The following is a 13,013-nucleotide window of genomic DNA, read 5'->3' on the forward strand; positions in this document are numbered from 1 at the left end:
TGGTTATATCTAAATATCCTTGTTTAAGATTCATTCTATTCATTCCACACTCTGAAAAGGGCCATTCTATCTGATGCTGACATGAAGAAGGGCATACTCTGCAGCACCACTGAGAGATGTATTGCAGCTTGGCTGGGCCACAAGCCATACCTAACAGTCTTGATGTGGGGTCCAGAAGAATACATGGAAATCCTAAAATGATAGTTTTGGGGGCCAGGAGTTTGGCCTAGTGGCAGAGTGCCTGCCTAGCATGTACGAAGACTCAGGTTTGACTCCTCGGTACCACATATATAGGAAAAGCTGGAAGCGGTGCTGTGGCAGTTCTTAGGCCCTGAGCTCAAGCCCAGGACTGGAAAAAAAAAAAAAGTTTTAACCTGCTGTATCAGTCAGTGCCCAATAACACTGAGGACACTTTTTCCTGGATAAATAATATCAGCTGTCTGGGGGTCTTACCAGCAACTATAGCGATTATATGTGTTCTTCCTCTCTATAACAACTGCCACCTTGCAGAAAGTTTGTACAGCCAAATGAGAATAATATTGACTTGAGAGAAAATCCTACTGAGGCTAATGGAAATGAAATGTGCCAAAAGAAAATCTTTTTTCTGAAAAACTGTCACCTCTGAGATAAAAGTTCATCAATATGGATGAAAAGCAGCCACATTCCTAGAACTAAAAATAGCAGCTGACTTGCAGAACCCAACAAATATTTGTTGTGAATAAATACAAATGTGCTATTTATTATTATTATTATTTTGGTTTATCTTCCAGGTTCTTTTGTCCAGGGGCCTCCCCAACCCCTCACTGAGAGTTACCTTGAGTATCAAGTATCAAATGTGCTGGGTGTTTGTTATTGTTTATGTCTTTAATTCCTTCTGGATCAGTGGACCACTGACTGCTATCAAGGCAAGTTCTTCGTACTTCTAGGCAAACCCAAATCATTATTTGGGATTATTTGCCACTGCATTTCCTCTGGACAGCTCCTTCTGAACTTTGGTCTTTTCCTTTCTAGCTTCTTATATTTATACTGGTAGTTGTTTTTCTTTCTTTTCTTTTTAAAAAAGGCTCCAAACTGGATTTCTCTTACTGACCATTAGTTTACCCTCAATTGGTAAATCACGGTATAAAGGTAATTATGGATAACATACGGGTTTCATTTTAGGTCCTATAAGGAGGTGTGGCAGCAGAAAGTGGCTATGGCTAGGACTGTGATAGTTCAGCATACAATTTTATTAAACAGAAAACCTCTCTGTAACTACCAATTTTCCTTTTCTGCCATCTTGCCTCCCTGAACACAAACAGAAGTCAGATTTAATATTCATCAAGTCAACTGATTCCATGGAAACAATAGTGATTTCTAAGAAGAAAAAGAATTTTAGATGCACACCAATCACATTCCTTGGCTGCAAATCGAAAACTCTGAATCATCAAATTAAATTACTCATTAAGATACAGGCCAAATAAGCATATTCTACATTCAGGTACTGATGTGTATCAGATGGAACGGGGAATGAGGTAATGTTACAAAAGATAATTTGCTTTCCTGTCCTCATGGGTAGAAATGCAGGCTATGTTTCTACGATCACTATTAATTTATTAAGCCACTAAGGATATGGATAAATTGCTCTGTCCTTTGTTTATAATCAGACAATTTGAATTGGGTAATTTTACTATTCCTTGAAGTGAGCATTTTGTTGTTTTGTCTTCTACTGCTATGTTTCTTTTTGAGGTAGGGTCCCCCTATGCAGCTCAAGTTGGCCTCAAGCTTACTATGTCGTCAAGAATGGCCTTGGCTCATGATTTTTCTGCTGGGATTACTGACATATACCACCATCCCTGAGTCAAAGAGAGCATTCTACTTTTCTTGTGGGAAGGATATGGGCATCCAATAGGAGAGCTCTCCATTCTATAGTGCTTTGGGACATACCTGTCCACAACTCATGTGCGGTTTGTCTATCCATATTAGAATTCTATGTTTTTAGGTTCTTTATATTCTGCTTTCCTATTTTTTTTTCAGAGATGTGGAGCTATGGAGGAGAATGAGGCCCAAGGAAATATGGAAGGACAGAAATTCTCTACTACCCAGAATCTTACTTATTGTAAGACTAATTTTACATCGTTAAGCCTTCCTGCAAATAAGACTCACCTGAAAAACTTTAAAAATAATATACACCCAGCTCCACCTCACACTAATTAAATCAGAGTCTCTAGGTTAGGTTTGGAGCACTGATACTTCAAAAACTTCACCAGATCCTCCTAAAGAACTTGAAGAGGCCAGGAGTTTGGCCTAGTGGTAGAGTGCTTGCCTAGCATGGTGCTAAGGCACAAGTGGTAGAGTTCTAGCCTTGTGAAAAGTCCAAGGACAGTGCTCAGGCCCTGAGCTCAAGCCCGGGACTGGCAAAAAAAAAAGAACTTGCAGAATATGATTTACAGATGAATCCACGAGGACCCTCTCATGATAAGCAACTTCTTCAGAGAGGCTCTCTTGATATTATCTACTTTGTTTCTCCCTAGAGTTTCCAACACTAGGGAGTGCTAATCCAAGTCATGTGACATCTTGGATTGTGGGAGGTTAACTTCAAAGGCTTTGATGCCTGTAGGTCAAGAGCCCTTTGGATTCTTTCTAGCATTCTGCTGGATGAGTCTCCTGCCCAGCCTGATTTCTAACGTGCTTCTTTCTATGACAGGATCCAAGGATATCAGAAAACTTAAAAAGAAATCAACAACCCATAAAAGGAATATGAGTCCTTCTCATGGATCCCCCAAAGACATCCTCTGTTAGCCTCTAAATACCTGGAACCAAACATTCAAGGAAACACCTCCATGCTGAAAATCTGATACTGATGTTGTGCACAGAAGCTAGATTCATAGGAAGACTTCTTACCTGATGTTTTTAACTGTTTTTTTTTTTTGTTGTTGTTGTTGTTGGGTTTTTTTTTGGCTGATGGCTTAGTATTTTCAAGTAAAATTAGTTACATTGTTGACATTAGTCTATACCCTTAGGATTGCATGCTTGTTCCTAAAATCTAAAAACAAAAATTCAAGAGTCTATTCAAACTAGGATTACAATATTCATCAGTCCCAATCCACTGAAGAAGCTTCATTTAAATTAAACTTGGAAGGCATGTGCTGTCAGGAACAATCCATTAAGTGCAGATCAGCAAGATTTGTTAGTTGCAGCTATTCCCTGTCAGCTTCCTCTGCTGGTTAGGTTTATCTGCCTCAGGGAAAACTAAGCAAGGCCAATTAAAACATTGCTTAAACTTTATCACACATTCATTTTTGAATTGCAAAGGTATTCCATACTGTTTAAATAACTCAAATATTTAAAAATCTTTTTGACAACTTTTAGCTAATGGAAAGCCTCCATGAAGGAAGTTTCTGAGTAGAAAATCTCCATGTAAAAATGTCTGAAGTTTAACTATAGTTTACTATAGTTAACTATAGTTGTTACATTAATAGCAACACTGTTACTTAACAGCATGAGAAGTCATTCAGGCCCTCCTGGTGCTCTGCAGAGAATTGCTTATTCACTTCACTATCTCTCCTGTAACTTCTACTGGTTCCTACTACCAGCAAGTCTGTTCCAGACAGTAAGGCCTCAATGGAAAACTCTGAAGTTTACACTTCAGCAGGAGGAAGGAATAGAACAGACTGAAGCCTGAAAAACTGGCTTAAAGTTTTGTTTTGCTCTTTACTTCAGAACTCAGGTTTTTCTTTAATAGTGATGCCTCCTTCCTATGGAATTATGACATTTGACAGAGAACATGCACAAAATCCATGAGCCTTCCCCCTTCTTCTTGGCTAATCCTTTCCCTACTTATTATATTCCTTTCCTAGGCACTTCTCTCTTGTTTGGGATTGTTATTGTTTGTCTTGCTAATCTGTCTACCTCCAGATTTTCTTCTTTTTTTTTTTCTGGCTGCCATTTTAAGCTAATTCTTCAAACTATCTCCTGTGCAATAGTGCTAAAGTTTAGCTCTTACCATATGCCCATCTCTACAGTAGAAATCCTTGTTGAGTACACGTTATTTGCAGATAAAAACTAACTTCTTAACATAGGATCCAACCCAAGCCCAGAGCTGATTCCAACCTAGAATTGTCTTTGCTCTCATAAATGTAGAGAGCTTCAACGGTATGGGAATCTTAAGTGGGCAATGTGACTTTTCCTAGGATAAAGCCTCCATGTATTCAACAAATTCCAAAATGAACCCTAAATGTTTTCAGATCTGCTAATATATGCTTTCCCTATGTTTGTTTCCACCTTCCAATGGTCTTCCTCTCTAGGACTTTTGGCCACACTGGGAGATATCTCATCACCTTATAAATGTATACTTTAGCATGATCTTTATAATGCTTATTCCATCTGGAAGACTCTAACTTCCAGTTGGGTTCAATGAAATTCTTTGAGGTTACTTCAAGTGTCATATGTTCTAGAAACTAGCAACTGAAATTCTCCCATGGAATAAATTAATCTTAGTATTATGCCTCCCAAACAACAAATTTTGATTATCTAACTAGGGAAGCTTGCCAGTATCTGCCTGACTCATTATATCAGTGGACATTAGAATTTCTTCCTGTTCAGATATTCTTACCAACCACATTGATATTGGGTATGGCCATGGAGCCTACAGGTGGTCAAGCAAGGGTATGGGCTTTCTGTGTGTAGGCTTCAAAGGAAGGAGCAGGTTTCCATGTGTTGTACTTGTGCCATCATTATGAGGACGAATCCTGCCTATCAGATTCAAGGTGGATGAGACATGTGGATCAAATCTGATCTGAATCTGCGTTTGCAGCTCAGTCAGGCGAAGTTCAATCTAGATCAACTGACCTCCTCATAGCCTGCCTACGAACAGAAAGTATGAATAGTGATTGTTTCAATTCACTGTGTGTGGAGTGGTTTGCTACTCCGTTTCATTGTATCAGATAAGTGATGCAATTTTTTGGTACACTTTTTGTCTTTCAGTCTTCCATGTATAATTTTGATGGAGAGGACTTCTGCTAAGTCTTTGTGTTCCACAACTACTTACTCTATTTCTTGCACAGAAGTAAACACACCATTTATTTGTGCTGGTTTCACCTGCAGAGCAGACAGTTACTGAGGCAGAAGATCCCCAGAGGAAGTCAGTGGCTAGTGACATCTTTTTTTTTTTTTTTGGCTAGTGACATCTTGATTACCCAAGACTACTTCGGATGCTCCTTGTGGTGGCACCAAAGCAATCTGAGAAGCTTCCTGAAATGCTTTCAGGACAGAACAAAGGATCAGTAAGTAAGTACTCAGTAGTACAGAATTAATAGTTGCTAGGCCAATAGTGGTAGAGCTTTTTTTTTTTTTTCCCCAATGTGACATAAGTCAATCAACACAAAGTTTTAAGAAGTTACTCAGAGGGCTTCTTTGGGGACATCTCCCCCCTCACATTTCTACCAATGGGGATGCTGTCACTATGTTTTTAGGAAATGTGTTCGGAGCTGAGGGCTGGGAGAAAAGGAGGTCACCACTGGCAGAAGCAGGTTACTGAGTACATGAAAAATGAGGGCACTCACCATACTTGTGACCAAATTTGCCTTCCAGCCCTAGACTGGTTTCACATAACCCATTGCATGATCCCAGGAAATCATTTACCTTATTTGGAATGAAAAGAACTATGACTGATGGAATGCAGGATTTGGTAGAATATTCGACACATGTTGTCAATTCATCCTCAGAGTAACAACTAGAAAAAAAAGGTCAAGAGCTTTGAAGATGTTTATTTGATCAAGGTCACACAGTTATTAAATGACAAAGTTAAGATTTATATTCAATTTCAAATCTATACACTTCCCAGGACACCTCTGCCTCTTGCTGGTGTTTTCTACTGTGTTCCTCCATCACGCAGACACAGCCCAAGTTGAATCTGGAGCTGACAATCTTCTGGGTACCAAGATCTGTATCTTTGAGTCCTACCTACACTGGAATGCAGCCCTAAGACAGTTAGTCCTAGCTACCACGCCACTTCCATTTTCTTTCCTTTTCCCTGCCAGTTTTAAGTTTCAGTCAAGATTATGGATTCTATTTTTTTTTTGTCATTAGGGAAGTTGAGGGGATAATAAAGAATTAAATGAAAATGAGTAGTCAGTTGGTTAGGGAGTAGGTACTGGGGTTTGAATTCCAGGCTTCACCTGCTAGGTAGCGAGGTTCTACCATACCTCACCCCAATCTTTTTATAGTTTAGTTATTCCTTCTCCCCTCTCCCAAGATCTGTGGTTTTGATCTCCAAGTAACTACACACTGTAATTAATGGGACAAAAAGGGTATTAGTCACACAGGTGAATGGATAGAAATTTTAATTAAGAACCTTTGTGGATTTGTTTAAAACTCTATAGTGTAAGTTTTACATGTATACAATGATTTATTCTAGTTTTACAGCAGCTTTTGGAGACTAAATGATGTCCCATACTATTTCTGGCTTATAATTTCTAAGATGATCATTATTTAATATATATTCAAGTGGATGACTCAATATATTTGCTTGATCTGTTTGATCAATTGGCTAATAAAACACTTTTATTTTTGCCAGTCCTGGATTTGATCTCAGGGCCTGAGCACTGTCTGTGGACTTTCCTCAAGGCTAGCACTCTACCACTTTGCCACTTGAGCCACAGCACCACTTCTGGCTTTTCTATGTATGCAATACCAAGGAATCAAACCCAGGTCTTCGTGCATGCTAGGTAAGCACTCTACCACTAGGCCAAACTCCAGGCCCTAAGTAAACACTTTCTTAAAATGGAAGAATCCTCAGAATACAATAAATATAAGGACTCTATATAGTTTAGAAACAAAATGTAAATATAATCAAGGTCAAATTCTTGGGGCTTACTTATTAAGAACACGGGGAGAAAAAAAAAGAAATATGCCCCTAGAGCTATGATAGACATCAGTCTATGTAATTTTTTTGTACTGTGTTGTTCTGGGAGACAAGGTCTTGCTATGTAGCTCAGGATTGCCTTGAATTTGCTATGTGGTCCAGGCCTTTAACTTACTATGTAGTAGGAACTCAATCCTCTAGGTTCATCTGTACAAGTGTTGGAATTATGCTTTGTTTGGGCTACATGCATTGGCTACATGGGGCTTCTAGTCTGAGGATTACTTGATGAATAAAGTTCTGACACCTGATAATATTCAATAAATGTGAGTCATAGTTGCATAAACCATGAATTGTGCAAAATACCTATGTATTATTTAAAGTAAAGCAAGAACTTTTAGTCATTTACCAAGGAAAAGAAGTACATAAACATTAATGTTTCAATGTTTTCATCATGTACAGTATTTACAGTGTCTATTTTAAAGTATTACTTTTCAAAGCAATGCACTTTGTTTTTAAAGAGGAAATTATACTGTTGACCTTGCACATGTACTTTCTACAATGTCTTCTTCCTATAGCTGCTCTGAGAATATATTTGCTATTGGGAAGTGTGTTCATATTCCTAAATGACCATATTCCTAAATGACCCTTTCTCATTGTCCCAGGATATCAAGACCTACAGAGTGGCAACTAAGGGCTCAATTAGAAAAATCAACACGAACGGCAGTAAGCATTGGATAATGGTTTTTGGGTCTTTTTTGTTTTTGTTTTTGCAATTCATGTGTTATGGTTTGGGTGTGAAGTGTCTCTCCAAAAGGTTCATGTGTTGAAGGCTTGGCCCCTGGCTGATGGCTGCATTAACAGGTGCTTGGGTCATAAGAACGCTAACTTCATGGATGGATGAAATCAATCAGTTTGTGCCAGTTGTCAGAAGGTAGGGTCTACTTGCAGGAAGTAGGTCACTAGAGGCATGCCTTTGAGGGAAACATCTTGGCTGTCTTGTCCCTGGACTCTTCTACCCCTTCTCTTCTCTGGCGTTTACTCCCAGGTGAGTGTGTCACACACTCCTATAGGTATGGTGTTTTGCCTCACCACAGGCCCAGACAATCATGGACTGAAACCTTTGAAGTCTCTGAAATTGTTTCTCTCAGGCAGTCAAACACACCAGTGGAAAATGAACACAAATAATATAATCAAGTTTTATCACAATAGTACTTGATTGATATAGCACTATGTGATAATTGACTTGTATTTCTCTTGGAAGAGAGTAATTGAGTGATGAATAACTGAGTGAATGATGCTGATATATCAAAACTTCATAATTCTAACTACTTTACTATGTGTACAATTTTATCTCTAGAATCCTGAAAACAAGTCAAAAAGAAATGGAACAAGTGAAAAACCTATGCCAGTTACAAAGGAACTTACCTTGTTTTGCTATTGATAAGCATTGACTTTCTATGATAGATTCCTATAGATAGTTTCAACTCAGCCTGGACAGGGAAGTCTTTGAGACTCTTATCTCAAATTAACTGGCAAAGAAAAGCAGAAGTGGGGGTGTGGCTCATGTAGTAAAGGACCAGCCTTTAACAAAAAGGCACAGGGACAGTACCCATTTCCTGAGTTAAAACATCAGAAACAGCATGGACACACACAGGTGTGCACAGACACATACAATGTACGTGAGGGCACAATTTTCTCAATCTTAGGGAAGCTCTCTGTGTGAAGTTTTGAAGTCAGGCTCTAGAGAGAGTAGCCTATTCACTGTGAGGTTTGAGTACTGGAATGGCTAACACTTTAAAGCTGGTTAATAGATTCTTTACACATTTGAGAAGAACTTTCTCATGACTGGCTATTAATGAGGGAAATGCTATTGGCAGTAGTTCACACACAGGCTTTCATTGGCTTTTATACCTTCAAAATGATTCCAAGCTTACTGGGAGAACCTATATGATCACTACACAGATAATGGTAACATAAAAATGGTGCTTAGAAGGAATTATTCATTTGGTGTTATTCTTCCCTGCAACTCAAAAGTACTTCTGTACTATATCCAACCTGTTATTTAAAAAAAAAACTGATAAAATATGTTGGAGGTCATCAAGCAAGAGAGAAAGAGACATTCACTAATACAATCAAAAGGTGGTAATAACAGTAAATGCAATAAAATCAAAGACTTGCATGCATGTAAAAATCCTGGATGGAGAACAGGAAAGCTATATGTTTGGCCACTATCCTTCCTCCTTTTTCATGTTGAGTGTGAGGAGATCTTACCACATTCCTGTACTTTATTTATGACAAACAGATTATCTGCAACGTGGCACTTTCCAGGCCTATTTTAATTTTAAACACTGGTGAACTTCATTATCATAACTATAATTTTCAACAGTTTCTATTCTCAATATCTTTGTCCTGTCCACCTTCTAAAACTGTATTCCTTACTTTTTATACAGCTTCAATTGTTTTGTAAAACAACTGCAGAAGCTGGAAACCAAGAAGTGTCTGAATTCCTCATCAACATCTAATTGATCCAAAGTCCTTGTTCCATTTTTTACTTTGTATGCTATCTGCTAAGTATTTCCTCCTTAAAAAAATGTCCTCAACTGCTCTCCCTACCCTGGTTTCTACCCCATTTTCTCAACATCACTCAAGCAGTTGTTTCAGTATCTAGTGAAACCATTCCACCAGCTCAGATCATTTTCCAGTCCCCTTCACAGTTTATCATTCAAGTACACATTTCTGAGCGTGGTTTATAAAGCTCGTCACTGTCTGCTTTCTGTCTGTGTTTAGACACCTCCCGCCCAAGTCATGTGCAGAGTCCATGGACTCCTGCGTTGCGATCAGACACATACATGTCACAACTATGTAATGTTGGTGCTAATGAACTTTTCTGAGAGGGTCCACAAAAGTGCTTGGTCGGAGGCTGGGTGCTGGTGGCTCACACTTGTAATCCTAGCTGCTCAGGAGGCTGAGATCTGAGGGTTGCAGTTCAAAGCCAGCCCAGGCACTAAAGTCTGTGAGACTCATCTCTAAATGACCACCAGAAAATTGGAAGTGGCGCCGTGGCTCAAGTGGTAGAGCACTACCCTTGAGCTGAAGAGATCAGAGAGAGTATACATGTAAACTTCTATAGACCTAACTCAGGTTTCCCTGGGGGCTACTTGCTTGATACTGATTATTTATGTTGCAAACATATCTGGAAGCATGCAGTGCTTGCCCTTATATGGAAAAAAGTGTGTTTTCTAAATTAAATATTCACATAAAAGAACAGCTATTGGTAAAACTGAATATTGAATAACTGTATATAAATTTCCAGTGCAGATAAGAATTTTAAATCTAAGATGAAACAAGCTAAAAAATATTTAGAACAAGGCATGAATTGATAAACAGTGATTTTTGTTTATACGTTACATGTTGATTTAGGTAAGATTTTAAGCCATTTGTTCAAATAAAGAGAACATTAAAAAATGTGCATCTGGGCCCTGGAATGTGGCCCACTGGTAGAGTGCTTGCCTACCATGCCTGAAGATCTGGGTTTGATTCCTTGGTACCACATACAAAGAAAAAGCCGGAAGTAGTGTTATGGCTTAAGGGGTACAGTCCTAGCCTTGAGAAAGCCCAAGGATGGTGCTCAGACTCTGAGTTCATGTCCCAGGACTGACAAATAAAATGTCCATCAGAATCTCAGAAAATTAGTGGTTAAAATTAATATATTTATTTTCCTATGGATTAATAAAGCAATATTTTGTGATTGATAAAAATTAATATATTTATCATGTATTAATTACTCTAATCAGTAAAGCACTTCTTAGTTGATCATTCACATCAATAATGATAAAAGCAAATTAGCAGCTTTTTAGGAATTGAACTCAGTGCTTTGTACTTTTCTAGCAAGCACTCTCCCACTTGAGCTATACTCCTAGTTTTTTGATTTTTAGTTCCTTTTTTTCAGATAGGGTTTCCCGCTTTTATCCAGGCTGGTCTTGGAAGACTGCAGTCCTTCTACCTCTGTTTCCACAGTTCTAGGACTATAGCCATATGCCATATGCCACCATGCTCAGTTTGTTTCTGAGTTAGGATATGAATAACTTTGCTTGGACTGGCCTCAAACTTCAATCCTCCTATTACCACATCCCAGTACTGTGTACATTCTGTGTCTGGCCCTTAGTGTTTCTGTTTTAATCAGTCTGAAATTCAGCTCTGATTAAGCAATAATGTACATTATGTATGATATATAATATATATGCCTATCAATCCTTTACTATAAAGGCTTAAACATTAAGAAATATTTTCTATTTGTGATTAAAAAATATACTGTAAGAACACATTTTTGAGCAACTATAGATATTTGAAGGAGTGGACATTAGATGATTTATCATCTAATGACACTTTGGGTATCATAACTGTAGTTATGTTTAAAATAAAAGCCATTTTTGGGGATAGATACTCAATCAAGTATTATGGGTACAACAATATAATGTCTGGAACTTGATCTTAAAATACTCTGCTTTTAAGAGAAGAATGGAGTAGATAGCAAAGCTACCTAAATGTTGACTACTGAAGCGGGGTGATGGGTATAGGAACTTCAGGGTATAATTCTATTCCAGAGTATGCTTGAACACTTACTAAATAAAAGGTAAAACAAAACAGGCCTTTTCCATGAGCAAATTGTTTCTTTGAGGGTATATCATATGCTACTCTCACATCTTCCTTCCAATACACTGAGCCTCTCTGCCTCCTCTTCTGACTCCTTCCCCGCACACCCCCACCACACTCAGTTTCTGTTATTAAAGCAGTTAAACACATGTATCTTATTAATAGTTACTCATTTATTGACAAGAATGTATGGACCCAGACACCATGCTTAATGATTAGCATGAAATATTCATTTAGTGTTTACCACAACTTTTGATCCAGGCTTGATTATTATCTCCACTTTACATTTGGAGAAACTGGACAGTCCACACAGACAGTCACATTGGTAGTCCACATACCTATATTGGAGTCCAGACTTGGGTTGTCTGACTAAAATCACTACCTATAGTTCCAAGTAAGACAGCAAGGATATGAAAGACGGTGTTCATAATAAGATATTGTGAAGAGAATGTGGGAAATTGCTCCTATGTTTCTCCCTTGACACAGTCATGTGGCTCAGGGCCAGACCTGTGATCAGCTGAGACCCAGCATCCATTCTGTTAAAGATCAGGCTGTAATTTTAATTTGGGGAGGGAGGGAGAGATACTGTTCAGACAAAGGAAGAGAAGCAAAGAAAAACTGTCTTCTGGTTGGCAACAGCAGTTCTGCAACTGTGTGTGTGTGTGTGTGTGTGTGTATGTGTGTGTGTGTGTGTGTGTGTGTGTGTGTGTGTGTGTGTGTGTGTGTGTGTGTGTTTCCACGTGTACCTCTGATCTGGTGCCTGGTTATATGCTGCAGGAGTTCACTTCAGATTTTAAATAATTCATTGTGTAGTGCCTCTTGTTTGGCGCAGGCAGGCAGGCAGGGGTGGATGGCGGGTAGGGAGGAGAGGTGAGCCTGGAGGACGCATATCAGAAGAGTGAGGAACTGGCACAGCTGCAGCCCCGTGAGACCCCGCCTCGATGAGCTCATCCCTTGGCAGTGCAAATGAGGATGACATAATGCTTCTGGAGAGCTCCTTCCAGCCCACTGCAGCAGGAACACTCTTGCTTTTCCTGAGCACAGGAAAAATTAGCATCGGTATTTCTAGCTGTTCTAAGGAAATGGCATGTTATTCAGGAGTGTCATGGGATATATAATATACTGGCAGCCTTACTATCAGCTCCCATAGAAAATAAAAACAATTTATCTGTAAGTAAAGTCATTGATGACAGTGCTTAGCAAACTGTGAAGGTAACCAGCACTCTTCAAAACCAGAGTCCAGTTACAACAGTGAGTCTCTGTATTTCAGCCCCATAGTACAAAACACTGATCATAGCAACAAGATCAAATAGTAGTGATAACCATTATCATTTATTTAGTCTCTGATTCACATTAGAACTGTGATAAATGTTTTACATATCTTTCTTAATGGAGTCTCAATTACAAAGCAGGCACTCCACACATATGTAGAAACTGAGGCCCAGGGGGTGGACAATTTGCCCAATGTCAGATTGCGATTATTGGCAAACCAATCTGATACTGGTTCATAGCCTTT

At 38.8% G+C, this 13,013-nt stretch overlaps 1 protein-coding gene and 1 long non-coding RNA gene across 3 annotated transcripts in view; one reads left to right on the forward strand and one right to left on the reverse strand.

Annotated features, from left to right (window-relative positions):
- The window catches only part of Znf704 (zinc finger protein 704), a 171,118-nt gene that overhangs the window by 47,840 nt on the left and 110,265 nt on the right, over positions 1 to 13,013 (reverse strand). The window lies entirely within an intron of this gene.
- Positions 6,607 to 10,161, forward strand: LOC150058924 (uncharacterized). Its single transcript, XR_016536565.1, has 3 exons — positions 6,607 to 6,707; positions 7,507 to 7,567; positions 9,295 to 10,161. It is a non-coding gene; the product is annotated as an uncharacterized LOC150058924 (long non-coding RNA).

This window comes from Megascapheus bottae, chromosome 9 (assembly GCF_031878675.1).
Source record: "Megascapheus bottae isolate mThoBot1 chromosome 9, mThoBot2.hap1, whole genome shotgun sequence".
Taxonomy (NCBI): domain Eukaryota; kingdom Metazoa; phylum Chordata; class Mammalia; order Rodentia; family Geomyidae; genus Megascapheus; species Megascapheus bottae.